The 17268-nt window shown below is 35.6% G+C and overlaps 1 non-coding gene across 1 annotated transcript; it reads left to right on the forward strand.

Annotated features, from left to right (window-relative positions):
• The first annotated feature begins 446 nt into the window (after positions 1 to 446).
• LOC116556447 lies at positions 447 to 517 on the forward strand. Its single transcript, XR_004270997.1, has one exon. It is a non-coding gene; the product is annotated as a small nucleolar RNA SNORD55/SNORD39 (small nucleolar RNA).
• The last annotated feature ends 16751 nt before the right edge of the window (positions 518 to 17268 follow it).

A 17268-nucleotide genomic window follows, 5' to 3' on the forward strand; every position in this document is an offset into this window, starting at 1 on the left:
ACCAACTTTAAAGAAATAGAGAACCATGAATTGCCTGACAAATTATTCAAATTATCTCAAGAACACTCCATGAGCTAAAAGAGAACAATTATAAACAACTAAACAAAAGCAGGTGACAATACATGGCGGGGAAAAGAGATGCTCAACAGATATACAAACCATAAAAAAGAACCAAAGAGAAATCCTAGAGCTGAATAACACAATGGCTCAGCTGAAAAACTTAATAGAGAACTTCTACATCAGACATGATCAGCAGAAGAAAGAATCAGCTAGCTCAAAGACAAGTAATTACCCATTCCAAGGAACCAAAGAAAATGTTTTTAAGAATGAAGAAAATCTTATAGTATTTATGAGCCACCACTTAGCAAAATAATATATGCATTAATGGAGGTTCTAGGAGGAGAAGGAAAAAGAAAGGGATAGAAAGCTCATTTAAAGAAATAATGTATGTATGATGATTCACTGGTAATGCTGCAGACTTGGGGAAGCCAGCCAACCTTGGAGATCTGAGTGTGAGATAAAAGTATGTGAATAAGAAAAAGAAAAGAAAGAGGAAGAAGAGGAGAAGGATTAAGAAGAGCAGCAGGAGAAGGAAGAGGAAGAGGGTAAGTAGAGGAGGAGGAGAAGGAAGAGGGGAAGTAGAGGAGGAGGAGAAGGAGAAAGAAGATAAAGAGAAGGAAGAAAGAAAGAAGAAGTAATGGCTAAAGCTTCCGAAATCTCAGGAGGGAACTGGATATCTAAATTCACGGAACCCAATAGATCCAAATAGGTAGCACCTAAAGAGGTCTATACTGAGAAATGTTAAAATTAAATTATCAAAATGCAAACACAAAGAGATGATTATGAAAGCAGCAAGAGAAAAGCTGATCACATACAAGAAAATCTCCATAAAACTATCAGATTTCTTAGCAGAAATCTTGTAGGCCTGCAAGACTCAAAGTGCAGAAAGGAAAGAGAAAAAACAAAAAACCTGCTAACCAAGAATATCTGACAAAACAGTTCTTTTAAAATGAAGGAAAGATAAAGTGTTTCTTAGATAAACAAAAACTGATAGTTTGTCACCACTAGACCATCATGACAAGAATTTCCAAAGGGAGAAAACAGAGTTCAAAAACAAAAGAATGCTAAAATGTAACATGACCCAATATAACAGTATAAATCTCACTGATAAAGGCAAACATATAAATAAATACTAAATAATATAACACTGTAATGATGGTGCATAAGTCACTTTTACCACAATATAAAAGTTGAAAGACAATGGTGGCTCAATGCAGTGGCTGACACTCGCAATCCTAGCACTTTGGGAGGCCAAGGCGGGTGGATCACTGAGGTCGGGAATTCAAGACCAGCCTAATCAATATGGTGAAACCCTAAAAATAAAAATATTAGTCAGGTGTGGTGGCAAACACCTGTAGTCCCAAGTACTTGGGAGGCTGAGACAGGAGAATTGTTCAAATCTGGGAGGTGGAGGATGCAGTGAGCTGAGATCATGCCACTGCATTCCAGCCTGGGTGACAGAACAAGACCCTACTAAAAAAAAAAAAAAAAAAAAAAGACAATGGTATTATAACTATAACTACAAAACTGTTTAACTGATACACAATATAAAAGAATAAAATTATCAATAACAAAGTCTTGAGGGGGAAATAAAGTGTAGAGTTTTTCTTAACAATTGAAGTTGCTATCAATTCAAAACAGACTATTACAAGAATAAAAAGTTGTATGCAAGCTTCATGGTAACCACAAAGAAACTATAGCCAATTCAAAAAACATTTTAAAAAATCAAAATGCATCACTACAAAAAATTAAATTACAAAGAAGCTAGCAATAAAGAAAGAGACAAACTGAAGAATTACAAGTCAGACAGAAGGAAATTAACAAAATGGCAGTAGGAAGTCCTTACCTGTTAATAAATATTTTAAATGTAAATGAATTGAACTCACCAATCAAAAAACAGGATACGTAAGTTTTTAAAACAGGATCAAAATCTATACCATCTACAAGAGACCCACTTTAGATTTACGGACACACAATTAGTTGAAAGTGAAGGAACAAAAAAAGATACTTCTTGCAAATCATTATCAATAGAGATCAGAGATGGTGATACTTATATTAGAAAAAAATAAACTTTAAGTTAAAACCTGTCACAAGAGACAAATAATGTCATTACCTAATTTTTTTTAAAAAAGGTAAATTCCATAGGAAGATGTAGCAAGTATAAATATGTATGAATCCAACATTGAAGCATCTAAATAAAATAAACACTGACAGATTTAAAGAGAGAAAAAGACAGCAATAAAGTAATCATAGATCTCAATACCACATTTGCAATAATAGATATAAAACTCAAACACAAAATTAACAAGAAACAGCAGACTTTAAAATATTGTAGTTAAAATCAAACAGCCATGTACAGAATATTCCACCCAAGTGCAGTAGAATACACATTTTTCCCAAGCACACACAAATATTCTCCTGAATAAATCACATGCTAGCTTAAAAAAATTATCAAATTTAAGAAGAAAGAATCTTTTCTGACTATAAGGGAATGAAGCTAAAAATCAGTAACAAAAAGAATAGTCAAATTCACAAATACTTGGAAATTAAACATTCTTGAACAATCAATGAGTTTAAAAAGCAAACAAACAAATAAAATATCTGATATCTTTAAAAACAAAAGTACAACATACCAGAACTTAGACAGGATTCAATAAAAGCAGTACTAAAAGAGAAGTTTGTGAGAAAGTTTATAGCTATTGTAAAAGAAAAATCTCCAACAATCTAACATTACACCTCAAGACACTAAGAAAAGCAAAACAAGCTATGCCCAAAGTTAGCAGAAGAAAGAAATTAATAAAGATTAGACCAGAAATCAATGAAATAGAGAATAGAGAGAAAACAGAAAAAAAAAAAAAAAAAGAAATTGAATCAGTCCTTTGAAAAGATTTTTTAAATGCAAAATCCTTAGGCTAAGAAAAAAGGAAAGAAGACTCAAATCAGAAATCAAAGAGGAGGTATTATAACTGACACAACAGAAATTTTTTAAATCATAAGAGAATATTATGAACAATTATTAATCACAAAGGACTATTAAGTTAACAAACTGGGTAACCTAGAAGAGATGGATAAACTCCTGGAAACATACAACTTTCCAAGACAGGAGCAAAAAGAAATGAAAAGCTCCTAAGACCAAAAACAAATAAGAAAATTGAATCAGTAATATAAACCTTTCAAAAAGAAAAACTCATGGCTTCACTGGTGACTTCTGACAAATATTTAAAGAAAAACCGATACCAATACTCAAATTCTTCCAAAAATTGAGATTAAAAGAATACTTTCAAACTCATTTTATGAGGTCATCATCACCCTGATACCAAAGCCAAAGACACCACAAGAAAAAAAAATAGCAAACCAAATTTAAAGGCACTTTAAAGGAGTCATACACCATAAGCAAGTTGGATTTCTTCTTGGGCTGCAAGAATGTTTAATATACACAAATTAATCAATGTTGTATTCCATATTAACATAAAAAAGAATTATAAAACCACATGATCATCTCCACAGATGCAGAAAAAAATACTTTACAAAAATCAACACCATTTTATGTTTTAAATTCTCAATAAATTAAGTATAGAAGAAATTTACTTCAAGAGAATAAAAGCCCTGTATGAAAATCCCATGACTATAGCATATTAAACCATGAAAAAACAGAAATTTTCCCTCTAAGATTAGAACTAAGGCCAGTACTCTCACAAAATCGACATACAAAAATCAGTAGTGTTTCTATACATTAACAATGAATTGTCCAAAGAAAAAATTTAAGGAAATCCCATTTAGATTAGCACTGAAAATAAAATACTTAAGCATAAATTTAACAAAGGAGCTGAAAGACTTGTACACTGAAGACTATACAATACTGATGAAAGAAATTAAAGCAATACAATTAATAAAAATTATCTTTCATGTTCATGCATTGGAATAATTAGTATTGTTAATATGTACATACCACCCAAAGCAATTGATGCATTTAATGGAATCCCTTTCAAAATCCCAATGGCACATTTAACATAAATAGACAAAAATTCTAAAATATGTATGGAACCATAAGAGATGCCAAATAGCCAAAGTGATCTCAAGTGAGAACAAAGCTGGAATCAACATTGTACCTGATTTCAAAATACATTACAAAGCTACTGCAATTAAAACAGTATGGTACTGGCATAAAAACAGATATATAGAGAAATGAAACATAATATAGAGTCTAGAAATAAACTCACATATACACAGTTAAATGATGTTCAACAAGGGTGACAAAAATAAAAAATGGAGACAAGAGAGTCTCTTCAATAAACGGTATTTGGAAAACTAGATATCTACAAGCAAAAAATAATGTAATTGCATTCTTAATTTACACCATACACAAAAATCAACTCAAAATAGATTAAAGACTTAAATATAAGACCTGAAACCATAGGACAAAACATTAAAAAGCTTCAAAATATTAGGTTTTGTAATAAATTCTTGGACATGACACCAAAAGCATGGAGAACAAAAACAAAAATAGACAAGAGCAATTACATCAAACTAAAAATCTTCTATGCAATGAAAGAACTAATTAACAGAACAAAAAAGAAAGTTATGGAATGGGAGAAAATATTTGTATGCCATTATCTGATAAAGAGCTAATATCCTAAGTATATAAGAAACTCCCACAACTCAACAGCAAATATAATCGAATAGCACAAAGGGCCTAAGCTGGGTACAGTGGCTCATGCTTAAAATCCCAGTACTTTGGAAGGCCAAAGCAGGAGGTTCATGAGTTCAGACGTTTGAGACCAACCTAGCCAACATGGTGAAACCCCGTCTCTACTAAAAATACAAAATTATCTCTGTGTGGTTGCACATACCTGTTGTCCCAGCTACTTGGGAGGCTGAGGCAGGAGAACTGCTTGTACCCAGGAGGCAGAGGTTGCAGTCAGCTGAGATAATGCCACTGCACTCCAGCCTGGATGATGGAGTGAGACTCTGTCTCAAAAAAAAAAAAAAACAAAAGGCAAAGGGACTAAATGGGCATTTCTTCAAAGGCATACAAATAGCCAATAGCCAACAAATACATGAAAAAGTACTCAAAATCACTAATTATTAGGAAAATGCAAATCAAAACTGTAACAAGGTATCACCTCCAATATAGTTCAAATATTTGTCACTGACCACTTCTCATGTTGAAATATAATCTCTAATGTTGGAAGTGAGGCTTAATGGGAAGGTATTAGGCTCATGGGGTTGAATCCCTCATGAAAGGTTTGGGCCATCCTCTTGCTGATGCATGAGTTCTCACTCTCAGTTCACACAAGATCTGGTGGCTTCAAAGTATGTAGCACCCTCCCCAATGCTCTCTTGCTTGCTCCTGCTTTTGACATGTAAAGTGCCTGCCCCTTCTTTGCGCTGCACTGAGTGAAAACTCCCTGAGACTTCAGCAGAAGCCAAGCAGATGCCAGCACCATGTATCCTATAAAGCCTGCCAGAGTCATTAGCGAATTAAACCTTTTTTCTTTGTAAGTTACCTAGTCTTAGGTTATTTTTTTTGTATACTTTACGTTCTGGGGTACATGTGCAGAATGCACAGGTTACATAGGTATGTGTATGATGCTGCACTTAGGTATATGCATGATGCTGCACCCATCAACCAGCCATCTACATTAAGTAATTTTTCTAATGCTATCCTTCCCCTAGCTTCCTCACCTCCCGATAGACCCCAGTGTGTGGTGTTCCATTCTCTGTATCCATGTGTTCTCATTATTCAACCCCCACTTATGACTGAAAACATGTGGTGTTTGGTTTTCTGTTCTTGTGTTAGTTTGCTGAGAATGATGTTTTCCAGCTTCGGCCATGTCCCTACAAAGGACGTGAACTCATCCTGTTTTTATGGCTGCATATTTATGGCTGCATAGTATTCCATGGAGTATATGTTCCACATTTTCTTTATCCAGTCTTTAAAAATAAACCCAAATTAAGACATATTATGATACATCAGAAAACTGAAAACAAAAAGATGATTCTAAAGCTTTCTACATGAGGGAGAATATATTGCTCGCACACAGGATAATGGATCAAATGCCTTCACCATTGTCAACATGGGAAATGAAATATTCATATGAAAATAATCCAGATGAGTTATTTATAATAGACAAAAATTAAGTAAATTCAGTATAAAATAAAGACTTAAAGTAAAACTTTTAGGAAAAAACATACAATTTTTTTAACTTTATGTCTTGTTAAATATTGAAGATTTCTTCAACAAGACATAAAAATGTAACAAACATAAATAAAAATTTAAGTCCAGGCCAGGTGTGGAGGCTCACAGCTGTAATCCTAGTACTTTGGAAGGCCGAGGTGGGTAAACTCACCTGCGGACAGGAGTTTGAGACCAGCCTGCCCAACATAGTGAAAACCCATCTCTACTAAAAATACAAAAAATGAGCCTGGCATGGTGGCAGGTACCTGTAATCTCAGCTACTCGGGAGGCTGAGGCAGGAGAATCGCTTGAACCCAGGAGGAAGAGGTTGCAGTGAGCCAAGATTGTGCCCCTCTACTCCAACCTGGGTAACAAGAACAAAACTCCGTCACAAAAATATATAAATAAAGTCTGTCTACATTAAAATCATATACGTGTGTTTACCAAATGATGTATTAAACATCAAGGCAAACCTTAGATTTGAGGAAGATATTTGTACATATATGACCAACAAAAGATTAGTGTCCAGGATATTCCAAGTTTATGGATTGGAAGAATTAATATTATTAAAATGTCCATGCTACCCAAAGCAATATACAGATTCAATGCAATCTCTATCAAAATATCAATGATATTCTTCACAGAAATAGAAAAAAAAAATCTAAGATTTGTACAAAACAACAAAAGAACATGAATAGCCAATGTAACACTGAGCAAAAAGAACACAGCAGGAGGCATCATACTACCTGACTTCAAAATATACTATATTGGTATGGTAACTAAAATGGCATGGTACTCTCATAGAAATAGACACATAAACCAATAGAACATAATAGAAAATCCAGAAATAGATCCACATATCTACAGTCAACTAATTTTTGGCAAAGGACCAAGGACACACATTAGGAAAAGGACAGTCTTTTCGATAACTCGTGCTGGGAAAACTAGATAATCACATGCACAATAATGAAACTAGAACCCCATCTCTCAACATATACAAAAATCGAGTCAAGATGGATTAAAGACTTAAACATAAGAGGCAAAACTATTAAACTACTAGAAGAAAACGTACAGAAAATTCTTCACAAAACTGGTCTAAGAAAGAATTTTTTGGATAATACCTTAAAAGCACAGCAACAAAAGCAAAAATAGAAAAATATAATGTCATCAAACTAAAAAGCTTCTGTGTAGCAAGGTAACAATCATCAGAGCAAGGATATCACCTACAGAATAAGAGGAAATATTTGCTAACTATGCATCTAACAAGGGGTTAATATCCACAATATATAAAGAACTCAAACAACTCAAAAACAATCTGATTTTTAAAATGAGCAAAAGAACTGCATAGACATTTATCAAAGGAAGACATAAAAATGACCACAGGAATATAAGAACATTGTTCAACATAATTAATTAATTAAAAAATGCAGGCCAGGCACAGTTGCTTATGTCTGTAATCTCCACACTTTGGGATGCTAAGGCAGGTGGATCACATGAGGTTAGGAGTTCAAGACCAGTCTGACCATCATGGTGAAACCCCATCTCTACTAAAAAAAAAAAAAAAAAAAATTAGTCAGGCATGGTGGCAGGTGCCTGCAACTGCATAGGAGGCTAAGGCAAGAGAATTGCTTCATCCTGGGAGGCAGAGGCTACAATGAGCTGAGATCATGTACTGCACTCCAGCCTGGGCAACAGAGGAAGACTCCATCTCAAAAAAAAAAAAAAAAAAAAAAAAAGAGAGAGAGAGAGAAAGAGAGAGAATGAAAAATGCAAACCAAAACTACAGGGAGATATGACCTCACCCCAAAAAGATATTGGTGGGGGTGGCTGGCAAGACAGTTGAACAGGAACAGCTTCTTTGTAGCTCCAAGTGAGATCAATACAAAAGATGGATGCTTTGTGCATTTCCAAAAGAAGTACCCGGCTCATTTTATTGGGACTGGTTAGCCAGTGGGTGTAGCCCACAGAGGGTGAGGTGAAGCAGGGTGGGGTGTTGCCTCACCCAGGAAGCACAAGGGGTTGGGGAACTCCCTCCCCTAGCCAAGGGAAGCTGTAAGGGACTATGCTGTGAGGAACAGTGCATTCTGGCACAGACACTACACTTTTCCCATGGTCTTCACGATCTGCAGACCAGGAGATTCCCTCAGGTGAATACGTCACCAGGGCCCTGAGTCTCAAGCACAAAACTGAGTAGGCATTTAGGCAACACTGAGCTAGCTGAAGGGGTTTTTTTCATACCCCAGTAGCATTTGGAACACTAGTGAGACAGAACCATTCACTCCTCTGGAAAGGGGGCTGAAGCCAGGCAGTCAAGTGGTCTAGCTTAGCGGATCCCACAGCTGCAGAGCCCAGCAAGCTAAAATGCATTGGCTTGAAATTCTTGCTGCCAGCACCGCAGTCTGAAGTTGTCCTGGGATGCTCAAGCTTGGTTGGGGAAGGGGCGTCCACCATTACTGAGTCTTGAGTAGGTGGTTTCCCCTGTCAGTGTAAATAAAACCTCTGGGAAATTTGGATTGCGTGGAGCCCACTGCAGCTTGGCAAAGCCACTGTATCCAGATAGTCTCTCTAGATTCCTCCTCTCTGGGCAGGGCATCTGTGAAAAAAAGACAGTAGCCCCCATCAGGGGATTATAGATAAAACTACGATCTCCCTGAGACAGAGCACATGGGAAAAGGGGCAGCTGTGGGCACAGCTTCAGCAGACTTAAACATTCCTGCCTGCCAGCTCTAAAAAAAAGCAGTGAATCTCCCAGCACGGTGCTTGAGCTCTGCTAAGGGACAGACTAATTCCTCAAATGGGTCTCTGACCCTCATGCCCCCTGATTGGGAGACATGTCCCAGCAGGGGTCGACAGACTCCTCATACAGGAGAGTTCTGGCTGGCATCTGGCAGGTGCCTCTCTGGAACAAATCTTCCAGAGGAAGGAGCAGACAGCAATCTTTGCTGTTCTGCAGCCTCCATTGGTGATACCCAGGCAAACAGGGTCTGGAGTGGACCTCCAGCCAACTCCAGAAGACCTGCAGTAGAGGGTTCTAACCAAAGGAAAACTAAGAAACGTAAAGGAATAGGATCAACATCAACAAAAAGGATGGCCACACAGAAACCCCATCTGAAAGTCACTGACATCAAAGGCAAAAGGTCAATAAATCTATGAGGATGAGAAGCACAAAAAGGCTGAAAATTCCAAAAACCAGGACGCCTCTTCTCCTACAAAGGATCAAAACTCCTCGCCAGCATGGAAGCAAAACTAGATGGAGAATGAGTTTGATGAATTGATGAAGGTTTTAGAAGGTGGGTAATAACAAAATCTTCCAAGCCAAAGGACCATGTTCTAACCCAATGCAAGGAAGCTAAGAAACTTAAAGAAAGATTAGAGGAATTGCTAACTAGAATAACCAGGTTAGAGTAGAACTAACCTGGTTAGTTGATCTGATGGAGCAGAAAAACAGCACAACACCTTCAAGAAGCATACACAAATATTAATAGCTGAATCAATCAACTGAAAGAAAGGATATCAGAGATTGAAGTCAACTTAATGAAACAAAGTTGGAAGACAAGATTAGAGAAAAAAGAATGAAAAGGAATAAACAAAGCCTCCAAGTAATATGGGACTATGTGAAAAGACCAAACCTATGTTTGATTGGTGTACCTGAAAGTGACAAGGAGAAAGGAACCAAGTTGGAAAACACTGCTTAAGATATTATCCAGGAAAGCTTCCCCAACTTAGCAAGACAAGCCAAAATTCAAATTCAGGAAATATAGAGAACACCACAAAGATACTCCTCAAGAAGACAACCCCAAGACAATCATCAGATTCACCGAAGTTGAAATGAAGGAAAAATGTTAAAAGCATCCAGAGACAAAGGTTGGGTTACCCACAAAGGGAAGCCCATAAGACTAACAGTGATCTCACTGCACAAACTCTACAAGCCAGAAGACTGTAGGGGCCAATATTCCACATTTGTAAAGAAAAGAATTTTCAACCCAGAATTTCATATCCAACCAAACTAAGTTTCATAAGTGAAGGAAAAATAAAATTCTTTACAGACAAGCAAATCCTGAGACCTTTTGTCACCATCAGGACTGCCTTACAAGAGCTCCTGAAGGAAACACTAAATATGGAAATGAAAAACTGGTTGTAAAGACCACTGACAACATGAAGAAACTGAATCCACTAATGGGCAAAATAACCAGCTGGCATCATAATGACTGGAACACATTCACACATAACACTATCACCTTAAATAAAAATGGTGTGAATGCCCCAATTAAAGGACACAGGCTGGCAAGTTGGATAGAGACAAGATCCATAGATGTACTATATTCAGGAGACCCATCTCACATGCAAAGAAACACATAGGCTCAAAATAAAGGAATGGAAAAATATTTACCAACTAAATGGAAAGAAAGAAAAAAAAAACAGGGGTTACAATCCTAGTCTCTGATAAAACAGACTTTAAACCAACAAAGATCAAATAAGACAAAGAAGGGCATTACATAATGGTAAAAGGATCAATGCAATAAGAAGAGCTAACTATCTTAAATATATATGTACCCAATACAGAAGCATCCAGATTAACAAAGCAAGTTCTTGGAGATCTACAGAGAGACTTAGACTCCCACAAAGAATAATGGAAGAATTTAATACACCACTGTCAATATTAGATCAATGAAACAGAAAATTTAACAAGAATATTCAGGACTGGAACTCAGCTCTGGACCAAGCAAACCTAACAGACGTCTACAGAACTCTCCACTCCAAATCAATAGAATATACGTTTTTCTCACCACCACATTGCACTTACTCTAAAATTGACTACATAATTGGAAGTAAGTGTATTTTTACCTCAGCAAACGTAAAAGAACAGAAATCATAACAGTATCTCAGACCACAGTGCAATCAAACTAGAACTTAGGATTTAAAAAGCTCACTCAAAAGCGCACAACTACATGGAAACTTAACAACTTGCTCTTGAATGACTACTGAGCAAATAACGAAATTAAGGCAGAAATAAATAAGTTTTTGAAACCAATGAGAACAAAGACACAACGTAACAGAATCTCTGGGCTTAGCTAAAGCAGTGTTTAGAGGGAAATTTATAGCACTAAGTGCCCATAGGAGAAGACAGAAAAGATCTAAAATCAACACTCTAACATAACTATTAAAAACACTAGAGAAGCAAGAATAAACAAATTCAAAAGCTAGCAGAAGACAAGAAATAATTAAGATCAGAGAAGAACTGAAGGAGACAGAGACATGAAAAACTCTTCCAAAAAAATCAGTAAATCCAGGAGGTGATTTTTTGAAAAGCTTAACAAAATAGATAGAACACTAGCCAGACTAATAAAGAGAAGAATCAAATAGACACAATAAAAAAATGATAAAGGTGATATCACCACTAATCCCACAGAAACACAACTTACTATCAGAGAATACTATACACACCTCTATGAATATAAATGAGAAAATCTAGGAGAAATATATAAATTCTTGGACACACACACCCTCCCAAGACTACATTATGAAGTAGTAAAATCCCTGAATAGACCAACAACAAGTTCTGAAATTGAGGTACTAATAGTCTCCCAGCCAAAAAAAGCCCAGGACCAGACAGATTGACAGCCAAATTCTACTAGAGGTACAAAGAGGAGCTGGTACAATTCCTTATGAAACTTTTCAGAAAAAGAGGAACTCTTCTCTAACTCATTTTATGAGGCCAGCATCATCCTGATATCAAAAGCTGGCAGGGACACAACAAAAAAAGAAAATTTCAGGCCAATATCCCTGATGAACATCAGTGCAAATATCCTCAATAAAATACTGGCAAACCTAATCCAGTAACATATCAAAAAGCTTATCCACAATGATCAAGGTGGCTTTTTCCCTTGGATGCAAGGCTGGTTCAACATATACAAATCTATAAATGTAATCCATCACATAAACAAAACCAATGACCAAAACACATGATTATCTCAATAAAGCTAGAAAAAGCCTTTGATAAAATTCAACTCCCCTGCATGCTAAAAATGCTCAATAAACTAGATATTGATGGAACATATCTAAAAATAATTAGAGCTATTTATGACAAACCTACAGACAATATCATACTGAATAGACAAAAGCTGGAAGCATTCACTTTGAAAACTGGCACAAAACAAGGATGCCCTCTCTCACCATTCCTATTCAACATAGTATTGGAAGTTCTGGCCAGGGCAATCAGGCAAGAGAAAGAAATAAAGGGTATTCAAATCAGAAGAGAGGAAGTCAAATTGTCTCTGTTTGCAGATGACATGACTGTATATTCAGAAAGCCTAATCATCTCAGTCCAAAATCTTAAGCTGATAAGCAACTTCAGCAAAGTCTCAGGATATAAAATCCATGTGTAAAAATCACAAGCATTGCTATGCATCAATAACAGACAAACAGAGAGCCAAATCATGTGTGAACTCCCATTCACAATAGCTACAAAAAGAATAAAACACTTAGGAATACAACTTACAAGGGATGTGAAGGACCTCTGCAAGGAGAACTACAAACTACTGCGCAAGGAAAAAAGGGAGGACACAAACAGATGGAAAAACATTCCATGCTCATGGATAGAAAGAAGTAACATTGTGAAATGGCCATACTGCCCAAATAATTTACAGATTCAACACTATCCCTATCAAAGTACCATTTACTTTCTTTACAGAATTAGAAAAAACTACTTTAAATTTCATATGCAACCAAAAAAGATCCCAAATAGCCAAGACAATCCTAAGCAAAAAGAACAAAGGTGGAGGCATTACACTACCTTACTTCAAACTGTACTACAAGATTACAATAACAAAAAAACATAGTACCGGTACCAAAACTGATATGTAGACCAATGGAACAGAACAGAGCCCGCAGAAATAATGCCACCCATCTATAACCATTTGATCTTTGACAAACACAACAAAAATAAGCAATGGGGAAAGGATTCCCTATTTAGTAAATGGTGTTGGGAAAACTAGCTAGCCATATGCAAACAGCTGAAACTAGATCCCTTCCTTGCACATTATACAAAAATTAACCCAAGATGGATTAAAGATTTAAGCATAAGACCTAACAGCATAAAAGTCCTAGAGGAAAACCTAGGTAATACCGTTCAAGACAAAAACATGGGCAAATACTTCATGACTAAAACATTAAAAGCAAGGGCAAATAGGATCTAATTAAACTAAAGAGTTTTTGCACAGCAAAAGCAACTATCAGCAGAGTGAACAGACATCCTACAGAGTGGGAGAAAATTTTTGCAATCTATCCATCTGACAAAGGGCTAATATCCAGAATCTACAAAGAACTTAAACAAACTTACAAGAAAAAAAAACAACCACATCAAAAAGGGGGCAAAGGATATGAACAGACATTTCTCAAAAGAAGACATTTATGCAGCAAAGAAACATATGAAAAAAAGCTCATCATCACTGATCATTAGAGAAATTCAAATCAAAATCACAATGAGACACCATCTCAAGCCTGTTACAATGTGATCATTAAAAAGTCAGAAAACAACAGATGTTGGAGAGGATGTGGAGAAATAAGAATGCTTTTACATTATTGGCAGTGTAAATTAGTTCAGCTATTGTGGAAGACAGTGTAGTAATTCCTCAAGGATCTAGAACTAGAAATACAATTTGACCCAGCAATCCCACCACTGGGTATATACCCAAAGCATTATAAATCATTCTACTATAAAGACACATGCACACATATGTTTATTGCAGCACTATTCACAATAGCAAAAACTTGGAGGCAACCCAAATGCCCATCAATGCTAGACTAAAGAAAATGTGTCGCATATATACCATGGAATATTATACAACCATAAAAAGGAATGAGTTCGTGTCCTTTGCAGGGACATAGATGAAGCTGGAAACCATCACTCTCAGCAAACACACAGGAACGAAAACCAAACACTGCTTGTTCTCACTCATAAGTGGGAGTTGAACAATGAGAACACACAGACACAGGGAAGGGAACATCACACACTGGGACCTGTTGGGGGATGGGGGAGGAATACCATTAGGAGAAATACCTAATGTATATGACAGCAAATCACCATGGCATGTGTTTACCTATGTAACAAGCCTGCATATTCTGCACACGTATCTTAGAACTTAATGTATTATAATAATAATAATAATAAAGATATTGGTTAATGTGTACAATGTATTTTATTCAGGTGATGAATACCCTAAAAGCCCTGACTTGGCCACTACAGTCCATGCATGTTACAAAATTGCATGTATACCTCACAAATTTGTGCAAATCAAAAGAATATTAAAAATAATAAATACTGGTGAGGATGTGGAGAAAGAGGAATTCTTATATAGTGTTGGTACAGATGTAATCCGTACAGTCATTATTATAAACAGTATGGAGTTTACCTCCAAAATTAAAAATAGAACTTCCACATGACCGTGAAATCTCACTGCTGAGTATATAAAGTAAACGAAATCAGTATGTTGAAGAGCAAGCTTCCACGTTCATAGCAACACTGTCCCCCAAAGTCAGGATATGAAATCAACCTAATATAAGAAATCAACCTAAGATATGAAATCAACCTGAAGATACGAAAAATTCATCAACAAAAGAATGATTTTTTTAAATGTATTTATACGCCATGGAATACTATTCAACCATAAAAAAGACAAAACTCTGTTATTTGGGACAACATAGTTGAACCTGGTGTACATTATGTTTAATGAAACAAGCCAAGAAAATAAGGACAAATACATAACATCACTCATGTGTAGAATCTGAAAAAGTCGATCTCATCAAAGTAGAGAGTACAACAGTGGCCACCAGAGTCCAGGGAAGGCAGAGGAGAGGAGAGACAGCAAGAAGTTGGCCAATTGGTAGTGTTAGAGTTGAACTAAGAAATTAGTTCTGGCATGATATTGCACACGGTGATGTAGTTAACAATAATGTATTGTATATGTCAAAATAGTTACAAGTTTTGAATGTTCCCATTACAAAAAAAATGATAAATGTTTCAGATGATGAATATGCCAATTACCCTGATTTAATCATTATACAATGTATACATGTATAAAAACATCACACTGTACTTCACAAATACGTATGATTATATGTCAATTAAAAACAAAACAAAAAATAGGCTTCTGAAAAAAAAATTCAAGAATAAGGAAAAAAGGCAACCCAATAAAAGAATGGGCAAAAGATGCAAGGAACTTAACAAAACCAATATGAATAAAAAATATATATATGAAAAGGTTTTCTATTTCATTAGCCATCAGAAAATAGAAATATAAACTATAATAATATTGACAAGTCAAACTGATACATACCTGATGGGAATGCTGAGAAAGGGATTCTTATATTCTGTTTATAGGCATATATACTGAAATAACCACTTGAATAAATTAGAAATTTTCAGTAAACTTGAGCATTTACATAATCTATAAAACTGTATTTCTGTTCCCATATAAAAATGGACTTTGAAACATGTAGATAATGTTCATAACAATATTATTCATAGTAGCCTCAAACAGAAAAAAACACATGTATATCAGTGTTGGAATGGATAAATTATGGTTTATTCATACAATGTTATTTTACACAACTGTGAAAAAGGGTGAATTACATCCACATGTACTAACACGGAAGAAACCCAAAAGTAATACTGTGAGCTGAAAGCAAGTACAAACAGAAGAATTCATAGTGTACTACTGACTTCATGTTCAAAAACATTCAAAACTGGAAATTATAGTGTGTAGGAATTCATATCCATGAAAACATAAAGCCATAGAGAAAACAGTAACTAAAAATTCAAGTTAACGGATCCCTGTTGAGAGAAATGCTGAAGTTGCGATTGCAGAAGGAAATCCAAGGGCCTTAAAAATAGGAAATATTCTATGTCTTAACTAACTCTATGTCTGAAACAAATGTGGGTAATATTCTGTTTCTCAAAATAAAGGTGGACATGTAATCCTTACTATCACTTTTACTTTATATATATATGTATTTTTTTGATGTGTGAATTTTATACTTTTTAATTTAAAAAATATAGACAAAGGAAAACAATTGAGATATCAAAGCATTTTAAAGAACCCAGAATTTTCAGAAACTGTGCTTTTGGAAGCTTGCTCAGTCACTACCAGGAGAATTCTAACCCAACAAATACTGGGAAAGTTCTGCCTTGACCATTCTGATGCATGTGTACTATGCAAGTTACCCTATGTGAAAGGCATTGGATTTGGAAGAACAGTTCCATTTGCAGTTTCTGAAAATGAGTAAGTCCCAGTTTGCACATTTATGCAGTTAGGATTGACAGCAAGGATTGTTTTTAAAGAAATGGGATTGTTAGAGATAAACACCTGGTATACTTCCAGCACCAACAAATGGAAGTTCCCTTCCCTTCACCATCTATGCCACCCTTTCTGATTAAGCTCCCCAGTTATTTGTACCAACTCAGAGTTTGCTGAACTTCCCATTTCCATGCCATGTTACTTATTCGAAAGTACTTTTACAAATATTATTGCATTTGATCTTCAAATTTAGAAATCAGAAGAAATTGCTACCCAAATTTGAACACTGACACTGATAGAGAGGAAAGACAATAGCAACAATGTCCAAAATTCTTGAAAAATCCTGGTTGCAACAATTACATCTGTTATTCCCACAACGTATCTTTTAGGTCAAGAGAAAAGCTCCAATACTGGACGCCTAAATGACATCTCTTAGGCTACGACTTGACCCTAAAAGCATATCTTTTCAAATGCTCTAGTTTGAAATTTAGAATTATATGATCACTAGACTGCTAAAACCCTAAAATTACAGAATCAAAGGAAGAATAACTCTAAGATTTACCCCTTTCAAAAAAAAAAAAGAAAGATATTTAAGAATGTTTCAGATGCATTCAAATCATTGTGGGAAAAAATTCTCAACTGGAAATAGTGTAATTGCAACTCCGTGGCCTATTTAAGATACATTCCCTTGGGAAGAGCTGCCACTTAATTATCAGTCCTATGAACTTAAAAGAA

Source organism: Sapajus apella, unplaced genomic scaffold (genome assembly GCF_009761245.1).
Source record: "Sapajus apella isolate SASKATOON/1434 unplaced genomic scaffold, GSC_monkey_1.0 scaffold16, whole genome shotgun sequence".
Lineage (NCBI taxonomy): Eukaryota > Metazoa > Chordata > Mammalia > Primates > Cebidae > Sapajus > Sapajus apella.